Source organism: Notechis scutatus, chromosome Z (genome assembly GCF_049901735.1).
Source record: "Notechis scutatus isolate UNSWTSFEM ecotype Mainland chromosome Z, rNotScu1.2, whole genome shotgun sequence".
NCBI classification, from domain to species: domain Eukaryota; kingdom Metazoa; phylum Chordata; class Lepidosauria; order Squamata; family Elapidae; genus Notechis; species Notechis scutatus.
The window spans coordinates 14484207-14506864 of NC_142025.1; the positions used below are offsets into that span (position 1 = coordinate 14484207).

General features: G+C 38.2%; 1 long non-coding RNA gene across 1 annotated transcript; it reads left to right on the forward strand.

Moving 5' to 3' along the window:
- Positions 1 to 3202: 3202 nt before the first annotated feature.
- LOC148128769 (uncharacterized) lies at positions 3203 to 22367 on the forward strand. The gene is made up of 3 exons (XR_015745723.1): positions 3203 to 3295; positions 19581 to 19698; positions 21220 to 22367. It is a non-coding gene; the product is annotated as an uncharacterized LOC148128769 (long non-coding RNA).
- Positions 22368 to 22658: the final 291 nt, after the last annotated feature.

Genomic DNA, 22658 nt, shown 5'->3' on the forward strand with positions numbered 1-22658 from the left:
TTACAACAAAACAAACCCAAAAACTAATTTAAAAAGCATCCTTCACTTCCTCCAGCCCACAAGGCAAGAATCATTTTACTTCTCAGCCACCATTTTGATGTAATTCAATTCAAAATTCAATTCAATGGTCTGAATGGAAAAAAGTAACAAGAGAGCATGTCCCATTTCTATTGTTGGACTAACCCTTTCTTTGGATCAAGCACAACATGGCAAAAAGAATATCTCATCTTTTCTGTCCCCCCAGAGCTTATAAGCCCAAGGATAATGTTCTGTATTAACATACTCCAAATCCTGAAACCTGATTGGCTCACATGGGCTGCAACCTGATTGGATAACTAAACGGCCGTGATTGGCGCGCTTAGAATCTACCGCGATTGGCCGAGCCGATCGCGGGAGATTCAAAGCGCTGTCATTGGCCGCCGCGCCACGGACAGCTCCTATATGAAGGGCTGCCGCGAAGCGCAGGTCTTGTACAGAACTGTATACTCAATAAAGAGCTGAATGTTCACTTTTGGTCTCGCATCTCTGTGGGGACCGATCTACCCGATCTAACAGATAAGAGAAGAAAGAGAAGAAAAGTCTCAGAATTAGGCAAAAGTATTGCAATTGTAAGCTATAGAGCAAAGAATCAATTTTATCAAGAACACACCTTCTAGATCCACCAGTATAAAAGAAAGTCAAATAGGACCCATTAACATCGGCAACTCCTTTTGCCCAAGTTTGTTTATATGTCCTAGATTTAATTTTTATTCTATTAATTAAAAATTAACTCGTTAATTAAACTAATTAAAATTAATTAACCTGACAAAGCTGCAAAGCAGTGTGCCAACATCTAGCATCATCTCTACGAGACAGTTAGATGTGTGCATTCTAGCTCTTTTCCATTCTTACTGTTCCATATGCAAAGAAAGGTTTCTATAACCTTTTCTCTCTATATTAGATGTTTGTTCTAGGAGAAAAGAATTTTTTTTCTTTATCTACATCAAATAAGTTCAATTTATAAGATCAGAACTAAGAATGACTCATAGTGTAATATCCAATGTTGCATGAATAAAAAGTAGTTAATGAAATGGAGATTTTTCCTTCCTGATCTGCCTCCAAAGCCTCTTTCTCCCAGTTCAGGTGTAAAACTGCAAGGGTTGAATTTTAGAGGACTACTGTAAGTCAGATGAATCCCTGAAAACCAGCTGAAGGAAGTCTGAAGTGCAGGTGGAAGATGCTGCATAATCAATCAATCCTTGGCATCTCTAAGTCAATCTGGAAAAGGCTTTGGCCTAAAACCTTGTAAAATTGCTGCCAGGCAATTAGAATAAGAGCCATGGTGGTGCAGTGGTTAGAATGTAGTACTGCAGGCTAATTCTGCTGACTGCCAGCAGTTTGATCCTGACCAGATCAAGGTTGACTCAGTCTTCCAACCTTCTGAAGTCAATAAAATGAGGACCCAGATTGTTGGGGGCAACTAAGGGGCCTTCAAAAGCTTGGAACTTTTGTGCAGCAGTTCTGATTAGGGCTTATGGGAATTTTAATATGTGAAAGACAAGTGGTCCCATATAAGCCAGTCTAAGCTCAATGAAAGGCTGAGCTTTTTTAGTCATGAAGGCCAACTGGGTGATTTTAGACCACTCCCTCTCTCTCCTTCCAACTCACCCGACAGGGTTGTTGTTATGGGGAAAATAGGAGAAGGAAGGTGTTTTGGATATGTTCACCTCCTTAAGTTATTTGTAAAAATAATAAAAATTGGAATAGAAATACAAATGCATGCATACATATATAAATACATACAAAATAAGAGCCGTGGTTAGAATGTAGTACTGCAGGCTAATTCTGCTGACTGCCAGCAGTTTGATCCTGACCAGATCAAGGTTGACTCAGTCTTCCATCCTTTTGAGGTCAATAAAATGAGGACCCAGATTGTTGGGGGCAATATGATGGCTCTGTAAACCATTTAGAAAGGGCTGTAAATCATTGTGAAGTGGTATATAAGTCTAAGTGCTAGTGCTACATAATTTGGAAGGAAGGAAGTTGCCTTAACCAACACTTTCTTCCCTATGCATGTGTTCCCAGTGCAAATTGAATTGTATCTTGATGAAGTGAAAGGAAACAAAGGGGAAATTTGAGGAAGGGGAAATTCATATACCTGCCAGAAGCTTATGTGCTGAAGCTATTGACTCAAGTTAGTTAAATGTTTTCTTTTCCTGTATAAGAGATGTCTTGTTTTCTACCACATGTTTGGAATGCTTGAGGGCTTTTAAAAAATTTCTTATAGTGATATCTTGGAGCTTCTTATATTTTGGAAAGTAGTAGAAGAGGCTATTGCAGCTCTATAGTTTGCTAAGTTCATCAATTTTACAATCTCTCTATGATCACTCTTGCTCTGTTTATCTTCAAAAAGTCTGATGGGAAGTTTTCATAAAATCTTGGGATTTAATGAAAGACTTTGAGAAGCCAAAGAGGCTGCAGATTGCTGAATGGATGGAGCTGGATGATTTGCCAACAAATAGGTAGGACATTTGCAAACACTCCTTAGCTATTTCATCCTCAAATCATGGGAATTTCACTCAAATTCACATCTCTTTTGAGACACATTTCAAACAGGAATTCTGCCTATCAAAATGAAAAGGACCTGGGGGTGGGGGGAATTCAGAAAGCAACCTCCACAGCTCTGAATGTACAAGTGATTATTCATTTGAAGAGTGGCTATTGGAGTGATTTATTTGTTTACTTAGTTACATAGGAGTTCCCAGACATAACTGCTCATTCTTCCTTGTCATTTCATCACCATTCTCACTGCATGGCAGATTATCAGCATAGAAGTTGTGTCAACTTTCCACCAACACAGTTTGCAAAAAACCCCACTTAAATGCTCTTCTTGACAATGGGCTATTTTCTCTCAAGTAGTAACCTAAATTGTACTTCCTTGGGCCACAGTTCCTTGCTGAACTTGCAAAGGAAAACCAACAGGCTGTGCTGGATAACTGTACATAATGAAATTCATATTTGTTGCAACATTGTACAGAGCACATCCAACCAGGTAAGTACTGAATGCCAGCACCTTGTGTCAACATGTTGAAAGAGGATTGTTTTGTTTTGTTTTTTCCCCAGTTGTGTAAAAAGACACAAATCAGCTGATTCATCTGTTCCCAAACATGAAAGGTGTAGCTCTAATTTCCAGTGTTTCATTTTCTAGCATTCCTGTCATTCGGTCTTGTTTGAGTCCCATTGAAAACAATGGAATGACTTATTTGCCACACTGATTACAATTTGACCAGCTTTTTCCAAACCCTGACTGAACATGGTAAGAGCTTCTATTAATGATTATATCATGACAATCAATGTAGCAACATGTAGTTATTTTCTCTTGGTTATTGCATTTGGGGATGTAACCTGGGCAGCTCTGTTACAGGTGCCCCAGTCCTTTCTAGGGAGGTCTAAGTGAAACAAACCATCTGAACAGCTTCTGTGAAGATTGCTTTAGGCATCTGTCACTTCCGTGGATTTATTCAAATTTGGACCTCAGCTGTATAGCCTAGGTGATTGGCTGGGATATGCTCTGGCAAGATTATCCTGGAAGACTTTGATACTGTTGGCTACCAGGAAGTGTACAGGTTCTTGGAGCCAAGTGCAGCCACATGGACTTCTTAGTTGGTGATCTGTGGGAAGCAGGGGTGGGATTCTACCACTTTGCCCCTATTCGCTAGAACCGGTTGTTAACATTCTAAGCAGTTCGGAGAACCGGTTGTTAGAAGAAATTACTGGCCTAATCCTGTAAGGAAGGCAGGAAGGAAACATTCTGGTGTTGCTTACAGAAACTGCCTCTCCGTTAACCCTTATTACATTCTTGGCAGGACTAGACTTCTTGTCTCAGGAACATCTCTGGAGTTTTTTTCCCCCCTCCTTTGCTGGCACTTTGCTTGTGTGGAGTGACCATTCAAAGTTACAGTGGCACTGAAAAAAGTGACTTATGACCATTTTTCACACTTACGACTTTTGCAGCATCCCCACAGTCATGAGAGGCCTGGCAAGGAGATGCGTGCCTCGATGTGAGTGATGTTGAGTTGGCCACGCCCAGCCCCTCACATGACCACCAAGCCACACCCAGCAACTAAGCCACGCCCACAGAACCAGTTGTTAAAAAATTTGAAATCCACCCCTCCTTTTAAGGCCAATATTTTTCCCTTTAGGCATAGAATGAGGAGGGTTTTGGGTCCATCTTGACAAATTGATATTGTTTAATCATTTTGGATTAAACAAGTGAAGTTGCATTTGGTGTTTTGTTCTATTTTGTATAGTTACGATGTGTTGTTTCACATGTTGAGTTGGTGGCTATATAAATTTTAAAATAAAGTGTTGCACTAAAACAATCAGTATATTCAGTAAATATGACAAATTCTGGGAATTATATTCCAGGAGAAGATCCTGAGGGCTTCAAGTCTGAACTAAAGCAACATTAACTTAGTTTTCCTCCAACATGGTACTATATATACAATCATCCCCAAGAGTTAACAAGACACTCTATCTCTCTGACATATTTTGCTGATGAATCAAATTCATCTCCTAATGGGGTTTAAGATAAGCATTAGGGATTAATTAAGTTAGGGACTTTTCCCCATTACAATAAATCCTCTCACGTCTTCACCGTAAGTCTACGAGCAGGAGACTTTATATGAAAATTAAGGTATTTATGGAGTCAGTTCTTCTTTTTCTTTACTTCATGTTTTAGCACTTTTAGTGTTAATGGAATGGAGTAGATTGATCAACTTAATTTTAAACTGGAAAATCCCAGGTTTCTAGGTTTTTGAGGTTTAAGGCATCATTACTTTCACTCAAGACAAATATCTTGTGCCTTTTATGGTGCCTAAGTAGCTGTTCCTAGATAGATCATAGGATCTAAAGCATGGCTGACTGGGGAATTCTGGGACTTGAAGTCCACAAGTCTTAACGTTGCCAAGGTTGGGCACACTTGATCTAAAACCAACCCATAAAAATATACAGTTAGAAGTAAATTGCAAGCTTTCATCATCAAGTCAGAGAGTTAATTCACTTGCCCAGGTTGAAGAATGTTCTGGGTTGTTTTGCTCCATTTCCTCCCAATCCATCTGCTTATTGCTTTATTCAGTGTTTGCCAAAGTATTCTCTGTGACCTTTTCTAGCTTCCAGCCCTTGTAGTTAAACTCCAAAGATGTTTTGATGCAGATGTTCAAATCTGAGTCACAGCATATTAAGCCTCTTATAGCCCTTGTCCAAAATTGCCAATTTCAAGCTGAAACACAAACTGAAATAGAATGGAAAGAAAGAGGCTCTTTTTCTCTGTCTGAAGTACAAGCTTGAATAGACTTTTGGCTGCAATCAAAAGAATTTTTCCCTACTTTTAGTTTTGCTACTAGAAGCTATGAGTAATTCAAAGGTTGCCTCTTTGCAAGATGGATAACATCTTCAGAGATTCTTCTAACTGTGTGTTCTCACATATCCAGCTGGAGACAAAGTAACAGGCACCAACGAATAAGGAATACCTCTCCCTTGCCCCTCTTAAAATGTTGGAAGTATTTTAATAGTATGGTACTGAAAATTTATCCCGCATTTTAATTTTACAACTCATCTTTCATTTGATAGGAAGAATATTGTTTCAAGATTACGATCATTATTTTATCACACGAAAGACATGTTTAGTGACCTCTCTGGTGGGGCTGATGTGGATTCTTGTACTTGTTCTTAGTTAATTATGATAAGCAAAATGCCATCCATTTTATTCCCAATAATCACCTCTCTATCAATCTTCAGTAGAGCAGTCCACAGGACTAGAGACTAAAGAAAAAACAGCACCATTGCTATGCATTCTTTGTATTGCAAACCTCTTCCACTTTATAATCTTCAGATCTGGTAACCAGAACAGCCATAAAAGTTGAATCCATAGAAATTGAAAACCTATTTACATTGGCCCAGTGCTAAGTTGGTCTGCTTACTGTTTATTGATAAGTTTTCTTCAAAAGAGCTTTCTTGGTGCCAACCAAGCTGAAATCAGTTCAACATGGTTTCAACATGATCCAGTAGGAAAGTAGTGTTTTCTCTGGAGACACAAAACACATCTGGATCCACATTTTTGATTCCAGTTCACATTAGGAGGAGCACAGTCCCATAGCTATGGGGCAAAATCAGAAGCTATGGGGCTGCGTGCCTCTGTGGCAGTATTTTTCAACTCTGGAAACTATAAGATGTGTGTACTTCAACTCCCAGAATTTCTTATCCAGCATGCTTTTTAACAGAGGCATATTTACCATGTGGAAGGTTTTCCATCTTTGGACAAAGAAAGGAGACAGAGGCAGAGAAAGAGAGAGCATGAGATGTAATGGCATATTAGAGGAGACTGGGTGAAGGGACAGTCAGGTAAGAGACCACATAGCCCATAGCTGCATAATGGGCAGAACAAGAGACTAAGAAAGAATCCTCTCTACATTCTCCAGTGATAAAAATAACAGCAGGAGAATTTTACTTTCAGACGAGTAAGATTCTGCTATCTGGTCATGCTTGTTGTCTGGCCTACCTGATGAGACTGACTGTGACATGTGAGGAAAGAATAGAAGGGAATAAGAAAAAAAGAGAAGGGTACTACTTCATTGGTGTATGTTTTCAGCATCAGGAAAAGACAGTATATTTACACCTGGTTAGGTATGGAAGGAGGAAAGATGGTAAATTTGCAGGAAATACCTTTGCAAGTGCAGGCTTCCTATGATAAGGAATGGTGAGAGGCACTAGCAATTGGAAAGCTTGTAAAGGTAAGTAGATAAATAGGTACACTTTGGTGGAAAGGTAACAGCTATATGACCATGGAAGTGTCTTTGGACAACGCTGACTCACTTGGCCAAGAAATAGAGGGGAACACTAGAGTTGCACATGACTGGACAGGAAAAACCTTCACCTTTAGTGGAAGTGGACTTCAGCTCCAAAGGCCATTAACTGTATGAAAACAAAATAAAACAGGCACATTACTTTCTGAACTAGCCTTCCCCAAAATGAGGGAAAGAAGCTGTTGTGAAGGGAACAGTCTGAAACACAACATCTTTCCTCAAGAAGGAAAACACCTCCATGAAGATCAAGTGGAAGGTCAAGTAAGTACAAGCACACAACACTGCACCAATACACAACATTCCAATAAGAGCATCCCTTCTGTCCAATGGAATGGAAACAAGTGGAAAGAGAATCTATGAGAAATACTCTGCCTATTAGTAGTATCCTCCCAAATGGAAATTTTGAATCATCTTTAATTCAACTTTGGTTCGTTTAGAAACTCTGGTACCTCAAGCTAAATCATACTTCCCATTCCTGATCTGCAAATTATGAAGCATTGCTACAGGCAGATACATAGTCCTGAAAAGTTATCCTTATTATTTTCACTTCTGGCAGAATTTTCTCTCCTCCCCCTTCCACCACCCACACCTTCTAATTTAAATACTACATGTCCATAAGGTCATAAAGATTCTTAAGAGAATGCAGGCTGAATTTAAACATTCTTTTTAGAAGCAAATTTATGCAGAGCAGATCAACACATGCATTAAATACAAGGTCATGGCTCCAGGCATCTTCACTGTAACAATTTCAGCATGCTTAGTGTTCCTGTTTGCTCAGTTTTACATTTAAAGAACACACACACACACACACTTTCTTTCTGGGTATAGGATTTTTTGGGGGGTGGGTGGAGGTTTAGGGGGAATCCATAAATAATCTCAGCAAATCACAAACCACTACATTGTGTTCATTTATCACCAAGATTATAAGCCAAATTTTATACTTCCTTCCTTGCAAACATCAGGACTGTTGAAGGAAATCACTGCCAGGAGTAAGGTGTAGAATGAATTGATGTTTTGTGTTGCTTTTGAAATAATCTGACCATATCAACCACTGAACTAGTACTTCTTCTACATAATTGATCTCTTTAATTCCCATGTGTCTCCATACAAAAGTTTTTGAGTGATTGTTATGGTTGTGTTTGTGTTGTCTGTATGTCTGTGCCTGGAGAAGTCTGTCTCGATTTCTGGTGATTTCCTGGACATGTTTCTGCAAGTCTTCTTGGCAATATTTTTCAGAAGTGGTTTGTCATTGCCTGGTTACTACGGTTGAGAGAGAGGGATTGGCACGATGTCACAGTTGGCTTTGTGCCTCAGTTGGTACTAGAACTCAGAGTCTCCTGGTTTCTAGCCCAGTGTCTTAAGCACTACACTAAACTGGTTCTTTCTATGGTCATATACAGCATTCAAATAGGTCTATCACCATACTTTGCCCTTTAAACAGTACAACATCCCACCACGAACAGCATAAATATGCTTAGGCTACAAGTCTCACTTCTCCCACATTAGGATTCTACATTTCTTCCTAATAACAACAGCGCTTAGACTTATACACCACTTCATAATGCTTTATAACACCATGTCAGAATATTGCCCTCGACAATCTGGGTCCTCATTTTACTGACCTTCCTTGGAATGATGGAAGGCTGAAGTCAGTCTTGATCAGGATTGAACTGCTGACTATCAGCAGAATTAGTCTGCATTCTAACCACTGCACCACCAAGGCTCCTATCCTATCACTGCCCTAGGGCAGGAGTCAGCAACCTGTGGATCTGGAGCCCTTATTGCTCATATGGCTCTTTCATCTCTGTGCTGTGGTTCCCTGTTGCTGGTCGGCTCCACAATTGATAGGGCTTTTGGTTAGGACAGGTCAAGGAAAAAGGACACCACACTAGGAGGAGACTCTATGGTGGGGGAACTGCCATAGAGTATGGTCAGCTCCAGAATTGAATGGGGGGGGCTTCCGGTTAGGACCTTTGTGGCTTTTTGAGTGTTTCAAGTTGCCGACCCCTGCCTTAGGGGTCATCCATAGGTTCACTCTAGCATTGTCTTTGCGAGTCGCAGAGAAATGAGAGAGGTTCCTAAAAAAGGCTGGGCCACTTTGGACTGCAGAGAGAAAGTTCTATTTTACACTCCTTCCTCTAGAAATTTTGGAAAAAGAAGAAAATGTTTCCTTCTACGGTGATGTTCATTTCAGGTTATAAGAGACACAGAGGACATGTTTCAAATCTCTTCACTTAATGAACAAAACAAGTTGGAGCTCACTGCAATTTCCTTCTTGGCTAATAAAATAATAATAGTATACATATACGATACATGCAAATAAAAAAAAAGATTGTTTCATGAAGAAAAGAAAAAGGATGATAAAAGTGTCATTTAGTAGGAAGGGAGAGAGGGAGAGCAGGAAGTCTGTATCCTGCTAGTAAAATTGGAGTTGCATGGGTTATAACACTGTACAATAAAAATAAAAGAGAAGAAAATCTGTTTTAGATTAGGTGGTCCTTTGTGTTTATTAATGTATCTTTCCAGAGATACTTTATTTTACCTCATTCTAAATCTCTGGGATGATTTTACAAGAGGATACAAAGACAGTATAGTTGTCCTTTGGTTTGGCTTAAAACGGATATGCTATTAATCAGTGAATGGATTTGTGGTTACAAAGGTCAGATTAGGATATAGAATTCAAGGTTCATATCTTCATAAGCCTTTTACTTGTCCTAAAACCTACTTAGATGGTTATTCCAAGGATAAAAAAAAAACCTAAGTCTTTGTGAGCAAGTCTACATTACAATACAAGAAACAATTACTATTGTTTCCAAGATTTTGTAACAGGGGGAGGGGAGAAATTTACATCACAGATATTATGGAAATTGAAAACCTCTAGTCTGATGTTTCTCAACTTCACAGGTTGAAGATATATGGACTTCAACACTCAGAATTCTCTAGCCAGGAGAATGGCTGGGAAAGTCTGGGAGTTGAAGTCCACACATCTTCAAGTTGTTGAGAAACACTGTTCTAGATGATGACCCCACCACAGAGGTGGTAATGAGCAGGTTCTGACCAGTTCTGGAGAACCGGTAGTGGAATTTTTGAGTAATTTGGAGAACCGGCAAATACCACCTCTGACTGGCCCCGCCCTCATCTGTTCTCTGCCTCGAGTCCCAGATGATTGGCTGGGTCTTCTCTTGTTGCCCTCCATAGGAGAACGGAGCTGGAAAGCAGGTTAGTGGGGTGAGGAGGGAATGGGATTTTGCAGGAACCTTCTCCCTGGAATGGGGTGGGAATGGAGATTTTACAAGATCCATCCCCTGCCACACCCACCAAGCCACACCCACCAAGCCATGCCATGCCCAACAAACCATGCCCACAGGATCAGTAGTAAGAAATGTTGAATCTCACCACCCATTCCACTTTCAGAATCACGAACTTTCCCTTCAAAAACTGCTTGCCCTTTCTGGTGCTAATGAAATGAAATCAACATGCAGCAGCTTTCTTTTTCAATCTTGCTGCCCTCCAGATATGTCCTCCGCAAGGGCCATTTTGTGAGCAAGCCCGCAAATCCTATCTTTTCCCCATGGAATATGAATTATTGCATTTATGACCTTGTCTATACAATAATTATTAAACATTTAATAGGCAGGGGGTAAATATAATAAGAATGAGAAATAATTACCACCTTTTAAATCCTTCTTTCCCAGAGAAAGGAAGACTGGCGACTTTATTGTCAGGGATTTTATTTTAAAGTCCTTCTGCATACAGATCTTTTCATAACTTGGTATTGATTTTAATTAGAGATTGCAGGGTGTGTTTTACCTCATCTATTTAATCTCATCCATTTTCAGTCTGTCTCTAAATGCTCAGTTTTAAGTGCTTCCTGATGTACAGTTTTTAATTGCCTATGAAATGCTTTCAAAACAATCACCCAGGTTTCAGAGAGCAGAGTTTCCAAAAAAGCTATTTCAAAGTCACAAATATACTGCTAGCTGAAAGCTTCACCAGCAGTTTCTGGAGAGATGTGGGCAGCCAAAGAGAGGAGGAGTCTGACAAAGGAACAGATGTGAGAGAAGAACAACCTGTGCAAGGATTCAACAATCTGTGACAACATCCTCCTTGGCCCTTTTTGTCTTAAAATTAATCCAGTTCCTCAGCTATTGTATTTTTTGTTGTCTTTCCTAGAACTGCAACTGTGGCAGCTATTTAGAATCTTTACAGATCAACCCTTTTCTAATTACAGGTACTCCTTGACTCAAAACTGTAGTAGAACCTGCTTGTTATAGTCATAAATCATGATGATTGCAAAAGAGGTCACCAACACAACTGACCCAATTTTACAAACATTTTGTGTGTGTGTGTGTGTGTGTGTGGTAGTAGTTCAGCAAACTAGCTGTTTGCTATGAGCTTGTTTTACCAAGAACTGAAAGCAAATGCCAGTTTTGGCAAAAATGTTATAAAATGACCAGAGGACACTGTAAACAACTGAAAATGCAGTTGCTGAGCACCTGAAATGAGATCACCTGTGATTATGTGGGGCTATAACTTCAGAATCAGGTCATAAGTACCCTCAAGAAAGTCGTTCATAAGTTTGAATGGTGAAGTGGTAGGTTGTAAGTCAACAACTACTTCTATTAGTCTTTGTTAACTTCACCTATGATAGTTTCAATGATAGAAACACACTGGTGTCATATGAGTCAGGACATCTTCATGAAAATGATTATGGGTAGATGGTGGCATTTGTAAACATTTGTCGCAATGACATCATTGTGTCATTGTGTCATCACATCATTGGTGAGTGGTGTTATTTCTGTCCTCTTGCCTTTTCATTGAATAAAACCTAAGCATACACTCTTGAGCTGTGATTTTAAAAATGTCATAAATATAAATATGGATAATTTAGAAATGTGCCGCCTGCAGTTCGATCTAAGCATAGTTCACAAAATTGTCTACTATAACATCTTGCCTGTCAACAACTTCTTCAGCCTCAATCACAACAATACATGGGCAAACAACCGTGACAAACTTGATTGCAGAAAATATGACTTCAGCAACAGAGTGGTCAACACCTGATACACCCTACCTGACTCCGTTGTTACAGCCTCAACCCCTCACAGCTTCAACCTCAAACTGTCTACCGTGGATCTCACCCCATTCTTAAGAGGTCCTTAAATGGGGCGTGCATAAGTGCACCACCATGCCTACTGTCCATGTCTTACTGTTCCCATTTATCTGTATTTATTCCCTTGTTCTTATGTTCATATTTATACTTGTTGTCTTGTACGTGCTTGACAAACAAATAAATAATAAATGTATATGTTTATGCATGCAAAATGTCATAAATATCTATATATTTATGCATGCATGAATGTAAATTATGCTTCAAGAGTAGCCAATTCTCACTGGCTTCTATAGCCTATTCCTTAAAATAAGGCTGAAAATAGACTTCAAAACTAAAGAAGTAACAAACCACTCAAAATTATGTGCCGGAGACAACGAATAAACTAAATTCAAACCAATATCACATTTTTTTAAAAAAACGTGTTTTCCAGGATTGCAAGGAAAGGTCTTTTGCATCACCGACTTGCAATCCAATTAAACCAGAAATGCCAGAGATTGAAAATTAGAACTTCAACATATAAAATACGTCTTCCCGTGTTTGAGCAAGATTCTCTCTTAATTGGCCTATTGTCTGTAAAAGGATTAAATTTTAAAAAGCAGCGGCATATATAGAAAATAAGGTTGGATCTCTATCTAAAACAGAAGGATCAGAAAGGCAGAGAAAAATTCTGAGTAATATGCAAGAAAGAATATATGTGTTTGAAAATCTAAATATACAATGCAAGCTGCAATAGCATCACAATTTCATAACATATGTGACAGAAATTATCTGATTCATGCCATGTGTACAATGATAACATGATGTGCACGATATTGTTTCAATCTGGGGACACCCATCCTTGGATAACCAATTAAATTAAATCTGCAGCATGTAAATGTATCTTGTATACAGGTAGTTCTCAATGTATGATCATATTTGGGATAAAATTTGCACTGCTAAGCAAAGCAGTTGTTAAGTGAGTCACACCTGACCTTATGTTTCTTTGACATGGTTGTTAAATGAATCACATGGCCATTAAGCAAATCTGGCTTACCCCATTGACTTTGCTTGTCAAAAGCCAGTTGGAAAAGTCACAAATGGTGTTTACATGACACCTGGGAGTCAGGACACTGCAACTATTGTAAGTGCACACTGGTTGTGAAGTTTCTGATTTGCTCCAGAGGTGGTATTCAGTAGGTTCTGACCAGTTCTGGAGAACCGGTAGCGGAAATTTTGAGTAGTTCGGAGAATCAGCAAATACCACCTCTGACTGGAGATTTTACAGTATCCTTCCCCTGCCAAGCCACACCCACAGAACCAGTAGTAAAAAAATTTGAATCCCACCACTGATTTGGTCACATGAATGTGGGAAGCTGCCATGGGTGTAAATGCAGGGACTGATTGTAAGTCAAATTTTCCAGTGCCAGGGTAATTTTGAATGGTCACTAAATAAATAATTATAAGTAGAGGACTATCTGTATTTTGATTTTTTTTTTTTTTTTTTTTTGAAAACTGAGCCTCTCATACTGTTCATGCCAAGTGGACAGAGATAGATAGATAGATAGATAGATAGATAGATAGATAGATAGATAGATTTATTTTATTTATTTATTTGATTTGCCAATTGTTTACAAGATAATAAGTATAAGTGTATACATAGTTGTGAATACATGAAATGGGTACATATAAGAAAAATAAAAGAAGAATAAGAGAAACAATAGGACAGGGACGGTAGGCACGTTGGTGCGCTTTATGCACGCCCCTACAGACCTCTTAGGAAAGGGGTGAGGTCAATAGTAAACAGTCTAAGGTTAAAGTTTTTGGGGTTTGGGGAAGAAACTACAGAGTCGGGTAGAGTATTCCAGACATTGACCACTCTATTGCTGAAGTCGTATTTCCTGCAATCAAGTTTGGTGCGGTTAACTTTGAGTTTGTATCTATTGTGTGCTCTTGTGTTGTTATGGTTGAAGCTGAAGTATTCATCGACAGGTAGGACATTGCAATGTATGATTTTATATACCATGCTTAAATCAGACCGAAGACGGCGTAATTCAAGGTTTCTAGTTCTAGAATTTCAAGTCTGGTGGCATAAGGTATTCTACAATGAGTAGAGGAGTGGAGAACTCTTCTTGTGAAATATTTCTGGACTTTCTCAATTGTGCTAATATCAGATACGTAATGTGGGTTCCAGACTGATGAACTGTATTCGAGTATTGGTCTAGCAAATGTTTTGTATGCTCTGGTTAGTAGTGTGATATTACCAGAGAAAAAGCTACGTAGGATTAGGTTAACAACTCTTAATGCCTTTTTGGCTATGTAGTTGCAGTGGGCTCTAGCACTTAGATCATTAGAGGTGAGTATTCCAAGGTCCTTTACAGAGCTTGGGTCATCAACAAGATCTTGACTATTCAGCTTGTATTTTATTTTCTGATTTTTTTTGCCAATATGTAAGACAGAGCATTTATTTGTTGAGATTTGAAGTTGCCATTTGTTTGACCATTCTTATACATAGTCAAGATCTTTTTGTAGGGTAGCAGTATTGTCTGTGGTATTGAACAGCTTTACATCATCAGCGAAAAGAACGCAATTGCTCTTAATATGATCACAGAGGTCATTTATGTAGAGTATGAAGAGAGTTGGTCCTAGAACACTGCCTTGGGGGGACACCACTATTGACAGGTACAGAATTTGATAGGACGCTCCCAATTTTGACCATTTGTTGTCTGTTTGCCAGGAATGCTTCTATCCAGTTATTCAGTTGTCCAGAGATACCATAGGATTTTATTTTTAGGAGTAGTTTGTCGTGTACCACTGAATCAAAGGCTTTACAGAAGTCTATGTAGATTGCCTCTATTGCTTTGCCCTGGTCGAGTTGTGTCGTCCATATGTTTTTGCAGTGTAAGAGTTGCAGATTACAAGATAGTTTTTTTCTGAAACCAAATTGTTTATTGGAGAGTAGGTTGTTTGTCTCTAAGTGGAGGATGATGGATTGGTTAATAATTGATTCCATGACTTTACAGGTGACGCAGCATAAGGAGATTGGTCTGTAATTTTCAACTAGGCTTGGGTCTCCCTTTTTGAAGATGGGGATGACTGTGGCTTGTGACCATAGGTTAGGCAAGGAGCTGGTCCTGAAAGATTTTTCAAAGATTATGCTTAGAGGTTTGGCTATGGCAGTGGATAGCTTTTTTAAGAAGTAGGCACATATTCCATCCGGTCCAATAGATAGAGATGGTTTTAGATTGCGTAGTGCTTTTTCAACATTGTCTTCTGTAAAATCGATATGTATTAGATCATTGTTGTTATCTGTGGTACGGCTAGGAAATACTGGGCATGATCCGTTGCTGTTTACAAATACTGAGCCGAAGAATGTGTTAAAGAGGTTGGCTTTAATGGTGTCGTCGTTGCAGTCTTTACCATCAGGTCCTATCAAGGGTGGGATGGACCTTGAGTCTTTTAGTTTGTTGTTTACAAAATTGTAAAAAGCACGGGTGGAATTGGTGCTTAGAAGGTTTTCCTCTTGTTTAATGTGATAATTGGTGCATTCGGTCTTTATCTGGTGGCATAAATTTTTGTATCGGCTTTTGAAATTGGCAACGTGACCAGATTTGTTTTTCCGCCAGAGTGATCTCTTTTTGGATTGAAGTTTCCTTATTGATATAGGTAATCTGCTTTTTTGTTTTGTTTTGGGAGTTGTTGTTGGTACATATAGTTTGATGACTCTTTTGACTTCAAGTAAAAATATGTTGTAATGGTCTTCAACAGTATTGCATCCAGTGAATAGAGATTGATATAAATAAATAAAAATAAAAAAAATAAAAAAATAAAAAATAAAAAAAAGATAGATATAAATAAATAAAAACATTTGTAAGGAAATACCAATGGTGCTAGAGACGTTCCTTATAATAATTAAAAACATAAAATATGGATCCAGTTGAAACTGCAAACTGATACTTTTTTCACTTCTTTGCTTCGGCTTTTATTTTCTTCATTAAAATAAAAAGAAAACAAGGGAAGAAAGTAATACAATGACAAAAATCCTATGCAGAAAGGTTTTTGTTATGAATATATCTAAAGAAAAAAAAGATTTTAAAGAACAGTTTCAAAAAAGAATGATCATGTTTCATTACAGTTGTCGGTATGTAATCTACTTCAGTAACCAGTTCATGCATAAAGTCATAAACTCCAGAATGTATCCATTTCTTTTTAACATAATCACGAGAATTTTTCCCTGCGGATATAAGCTTGCCTAGGAATTGCAGAGACTGTTATTCTGAGTTCTTCTTTCCATGTTGTTCTTCTAATCTAACATGGTCCGCTATAAAACACATCAGCAAAGGGAAATGAAGAGACAAAAACTAGTGGCAAATAACCCAGGCCAACTAATATGGATTAGCAACAACCAAAAAATAGCTCCAGAAAATCTGTTGACAAATCGAGAGAAAATTTTCTCTGAGAGTCCAAAAGTGTTCCTATCAGCATGGTTTTATCCTCAGAAGAGTCAATTCAGGAATAAACTCTTGTTCTGTGGTTTTAACTTCCTTTTTTAGAAGACTTTCTCCAACCTGATGTTTTCCAGATGTACAGGAAGTACAACTTTTCAAATTCTGGAAATTCCATGAATTCAGGTTCCAAGATATCTGGAAAATACCAAGTTGAGGATGACTGTCACATAAACTCATAAGCAATAAATTATATAGTATTTGCAGATGGTGCCAGGTTTTAGGAATCAGGTCAGAGCAATAAAAAACTTGTCCTACACAGAGAAGTATCAACTTCAGCTGATGACTATGGAAAAGTTTCTAAGTGTTCTGGATTTAGTTAATAAATACAATCCTGTTTCCACAAATTGTCAAGTATCATTAATGTCATTTTAAGCATTATGGGACAAGGTTGGATGAAACACCATCATTAGTGGTAGATTATTTACCCTACGTGCAGAAGATCCCAAGTGGCAAAATTTAAAATCCTGGAGATTGCTAGATTGCTCAGTACAAGACAACTTCCTGTGTTATGGCCAAGGACTTCAAGAAGCAAAGCCCAACACTTTAAAAAACTGCCCCCAAATTCACAGATTCAACCTAAATATCTGTTGACCTTTCTTCCTGACTTTGTGATTCATGAGTCTAATAATTCACTTCTAGTAAATACTGACTGTTTCATCTATAAATCTTGATGCTGACTGAGCCTTAGTCAATGTTTAGTAGTACTTATAATAAATCAATAATTGTCATCATTACCAACTGTATAATGATAAAAAGGGCAAGGACATAGGTGTGTAAGGTATAATCATGGGAAAGCAAAATACACATACACACACACACCTTAATGAGATGCAAAGAAACACGTAGAGCTAAAGAAATGCAACAGGAACAGATAAGGAAAATGATGGGTGTTCCCTACCAGCCCAAACAATCCATTTCATTTTACTATGTTTCTTGTCTCTCCACCCGGAAATAAAATTATGTCAAAAGTGACTGCAATCCATAAAAGCAGTGCAAATGTAAAAACTGGTTCAAAGTCAAATGTTTTCAAGGTTTATGGAAGAGGGAAGGTTTTTGTTTTTTTTTAAGAATTGGACTTGGCTCCTAATTTTTGCCCTGGGCTTCAAGCCAAGTAGGCCTTATGGTGTCAATATTTACAACCATAGATAAACGTTTGTGAGAGTCAGAAATATTCAGGTGAATTTCACTAAGCTACAGAGAAAGTAGATATTTTTGATACACATTTTACTTAACAGATGTGGTTGGTCAGATACCTGGAACCCAGAATTCAGGAAACCGTGTAAATTTATTACAATTAAACAACACACAACTATGTGTGCAACACACAAATGTTAACACAACTCATAGGAACAGAAAATATTTCATCTGAATAGTTTTACAGGGAGATTTTGATTTGCTGTTTTCATCTTATTTATGCCTCTATATGCTAGAGATGTTGAGAAGTACTTATTTGGCCAACAAAGGAAAATGGTCCAACATTTTAAAAAGAAACCAATTGTTTCTCTGATTTATTTCTCTGATTCATCAGAATGTTACTTGGGAGTAAGTGCCAATCAACTTCTAATTAGTCTTGAAAAGGCTGCATTGTTAATCTCTAATTCTGCCTGGAAAGAGCCTTGTTTCCAAATAAAAACATCTGAGTGTTTGCAAGATATTTATTTCATGAAAAGGTTGACAGAATGAAACGATCCATTTTTATGGGGAAGAAATAGCTTCAGCATCATCACTGACACAACAAATCATCCTCAGATTTGAAGATAAATATTAGTCCCTTCTTCAGACTCTCTTCAGATTCAGTACAACAGGTGTCAAACTGATTTTATTGAGGGCTGGGTTGTGTTTGACCTTGGAAAGCCAGGGTAGGTGTGGCCAGCTTGACATCACTCATGTTGGGGCACCTGTGGTGGTCCAAGCATTCTGCCAGTGAAATGAGCTCCCAAATTCCGTTTTTGACTGGGATGGCCTCCTGCAACCCTCTGCCAGCAAAAACGGAGCTCAATCATGAGCTCCAAAAATTCCGTTTTTGGCTAGGATAGCCTCCTGCAACCCCCTGTCAACAAAAAAGATAGCATGCGACTCTCCCAAGTTTCATTTTTGTTGGCAGAGGTACCATGGGCCAGTCCTTGGCTGTTTTCAGGGCAGCCCGGCAAGCAACCTGCATGCGGAATCTGGCCCCTGGGTCTTGAATTTGCCATTCTTATCTACTGTACAGGTAATACTTGACTCCGTGACCCTTCGGAGTTACAGTGACATTGAAAAAAATGACTTATACCATTTTTCACACTTACGAACATTGCAACATCTCTGTGATCACATGACCAAAATTGGATACTTGGCAACTGGCTCATATTTATGACGGTTGCAGTGTCCAAGGGTCAGATCATCGTTTTTAGTGACCTTCTGACAAGCAGCACTGTGTTATTAATTTAACAGCTGCAGTGATTCACTTAACAACTATGGCAAAAAAGGTCATAAAATAGGAAAAAACTCACTTAACAACAATCTTGCTCAGCAACAGAAATTTTGAGCTCAGTTGTGGTTGTAAATTAAGGACTACCTGTGATAGGTTTCTCACTTCCCACTAAATCCTAAACCCATGTTGAACAAATAAATAATATTATGGTTAATGTGATGTCATGATTCTCACCAAATGTTTGGTGAATGCCTAGGTTCGAAAAAATATAAATACGACTCCATCTTAACTTTATTTAAATTATTAAAAGTCTAAAAATACAATGTAGAAATTCTTTGCCTCAAAAACAGTAATGCTTTGCTTGATTTCTTCGTGACAAATAAGAAGCTTTGAACTGTGTATTTCCCCATGTCCTTTCATAATTTAAAGAGGGAGATTGAAAGTCTAAATATGGACATGATATCTATCTTCCTGAGGTTTATGGTATTAACTCACCATCCAGGAATGAATTATTTGGACATTTTGTCCATGGAGAGCTTCATCCCCAAAGAATCCTATCAATGTCCAGTATCAGAGATATGCATCAATTTGATACATGATCCATCATATCCCTGTCAATTTTTAGAAGTTCATTTGGGTTGATAAATAGTCTACCCATTATCTTAATATAAACCAATGCCATTTTCACTCATCCCTTACTACTTGTCTTTGTTACTTCTCTGCCTCACCAGGTGGCAGCAGCCTGCTGATCTTCTCTGTCTTGAGAACCGAAGCAGGATTGGATCTTGGTTAGTCCTTTCACAAGTCATGTCAACAATTAGCAGGTCTATCTATAGCCTAGACTGAAAGGTAAGGAATAAAAACATCCTATAAGAATCCAGTGATAAAATATTGCCATACTGCATGACAAGAAAACTGCATGGAATTGAGTTTGACTTAACAGAAACTTTACCTTAGTGTTATGCCAATGCAAGAAACTTGTAATAGCATCTCTTACAGTTTCTCTTAAACTGAGATATGAAATCTGTAGAACTCTGGGAAATGTTCTAATAAAGATTAATCAGGAACATAATTCTTATCAAAACTAAACCCACCACTATGAAGATGTGTGAAGGAGGAGGAAGAGGAAGAGAAGTAGGAGTTAATATGTTCCCTATATCACATCTGTGTGAACTAAATTTAGATTTCAAACTGAGGGAGGCTGGAGCTTGCTTTCTTCAATCTGTTCTCAGCCAAATTTCACAACCTATAATAATGCATAGTAGTCAAATAAAATCAGATTAACCACACTGTTAAATTGCATAGCAAACCCTGTAAAAACCCAAGAAAGGCACTATAAAACCTTGTAAAAACTCAGGAAGGCTCTATAAATCATCGAATAAACAACTATTTTGGTTTTAATGCACTTTTGACTACGTATGCTTTGTTGTGTTCAGCTTATTCAAATTTTGATGTCCTGTGCAGTCCTAAGTGTGGGGTGAATTATTTATTTATTTAGCATATGGCAAAAATGTTAAAAAGCATGTCACAATTACATTCTCAATGAGAAAGAATGAAACTCTTTACTCTATTTACAGATTTAAAGGTAGACTCATGTACTCAGTACATGATGCATGTAGAAAGTCTCTGAGGTTCCCTTGATATGCGCTCCAAGAGCACTGTTCCACAATATCTGTTCCGTTCCACATTTTTCCAACTTATCAAGTAGTAGATAAAGTAGACCACAACCTACTACTTGATAAGGTAGAAAAATATGGGTTAGACAGCATTATCACCAGATAGATTCATAACTGGCTGACTCAAAGTGTAGTCTACATCTACATGGAGAGGAGTAAGATGGCTTAAAATGCATCATTATGAGAAGACCTCAAGAAAACAGTTCTTCTAAGGCAAGGATGGTAAGCTCGAACTGAATCAGGGTTGTGTTGGACCTCAGGGGGGCGTGGGGCATGGTCAGCTTGACATCTCTCGGGTTGGGGGCACCAGTAGTGGCCCGAGCGCTCTGCCAATGAAAACAGGCTTCCGAGCTCTGTTTTTTGGCTGGGACAGCCTCCTGCAACCATCACCGAAAATAGAGCTGAGTCATTGTGGGTTGGTCCTTCACTGTTTTTGGCTGGGACAATCCTGTTCTAAGGAATTAGCATATAGAAGTCTCAGACCAACCATCAAAATAATGAGAGATGCATGTTCATGTTCCAGAAGAGTAATGCTTTTGTCTGTTTGTTCAGTAGAATGTCTCTTCCCAGTGTTGTGGAATATTGTATTCGGCTGCTGAATTGATCTTTTATGTAAGTTTTCTCTTTATAGAAAATTATGTTGCTGAATTTCATAACATATAATTTGGCTAAATGTCTTTATTTCTGTCCTCAGGGTCTCAGTGGCAACATAAACTGGGTTGTAAAATGATTAATTTACCAAGTTCTTAATGAGTGGCTCAGTCTCTTGTCTTTATTTTATGGGCACGCATGTACATTGGACAGAAAGACAAGAACCTCTAGAAAAATGGAGGAGAGGAATTAAGGTGCCTGCGGTTTCCAACATATTCTCCTTTCTACCATTGCCATCTTGAAGAACTGATACTCCTGCTTGAGCAGACTACAAGACCTGCAATGTCGCTTCCAATTCTGTTATTCTATATTTTGACATGCACATAATCCTTGACTTATGACCACAATTAGGACCAGAATTTCTATTGCTAAGCCAAGTTATTGTTAAGTGAGTTATGTCCAATTTTACGACCTTGTTTGTTGTTAAATGGTTGTTAGATGAATCAAATGATTATGAAGCAAATCTGGTTTCTCCCATTGACTTTGCTTATCAGAGTCCATCTAGGAAGGTAACAAAAGGTGATCATATGACCCTGGGATGCTGCAAAGATTATAAATATGTGGCGCTTTCCAAACACCGAAATTTTGGACACGTGACTTTGGGGATGCTGCAACAGTGCAAGAACTGGTTGTAAGTCACTTTTTTCAATGTCATTGTAACTTCAAATGGTTTCTAAATGAATAGTTGTAAATTGAGGATTACTTGCAATGAAATCATGGGTACAGTTTCAGGGGGTGGTTTATAATCTGTCATCTGTTACTGCTATGATGTTGGTCCCTTTGTAGAAAGTCAGATTGATAAAAGTTTGATACAGTACAAGGTGAATGCTTATTGCTTTATTTTTGTATATTGATTTCAGCATTTCATTGTAAGACTATCTTACAGATCACAGGCTAAATTTAATTATTAATTAACTTTAATACTATTTAATAAATTATCCACATTCCACCCACCAGAAGAAACCTAGATTGTTTTAACTGACATTATTGATACAAACTTTGCTTGGAAAAGCTTTAAAAGGAAAAACAACTGTAATATCCTGTGTGATAATTTCTCCCCAATACTTGGTTGCAATCCCTTTTTTTTTTTAAATTGTTAGCATAGGTTCTACCTCTGGGATACTTGGGGAAAAAAGTTTCATCATTTCTGTAGCAGTGCTCCAAATAAACTGAAGCTGGCAATCAATTTCCCCTCTGCTCCAGCTGGTAATAAAGAATAATTTCCCTGTACGCTCACATTTCTTGCTGTGTCTCTTGTTTGTGGGCTCAGAATCAACAATTGAGTAAACGGTTCGCTGAGATTAGTTTCACACAAACAGGTAATGAACTATTGTGTCTATCTTGTCCAAGACAATGGTGACAGATGTTTTATGTTTAGTTCCCAGTCTAGGTATAGATTAGCATATTCAAGATAACTATTTAATGAGAATGGCTTAGGAAAAAGCCTTTCCCCCATGCCGTTACAAATATAACAGGTCTTTA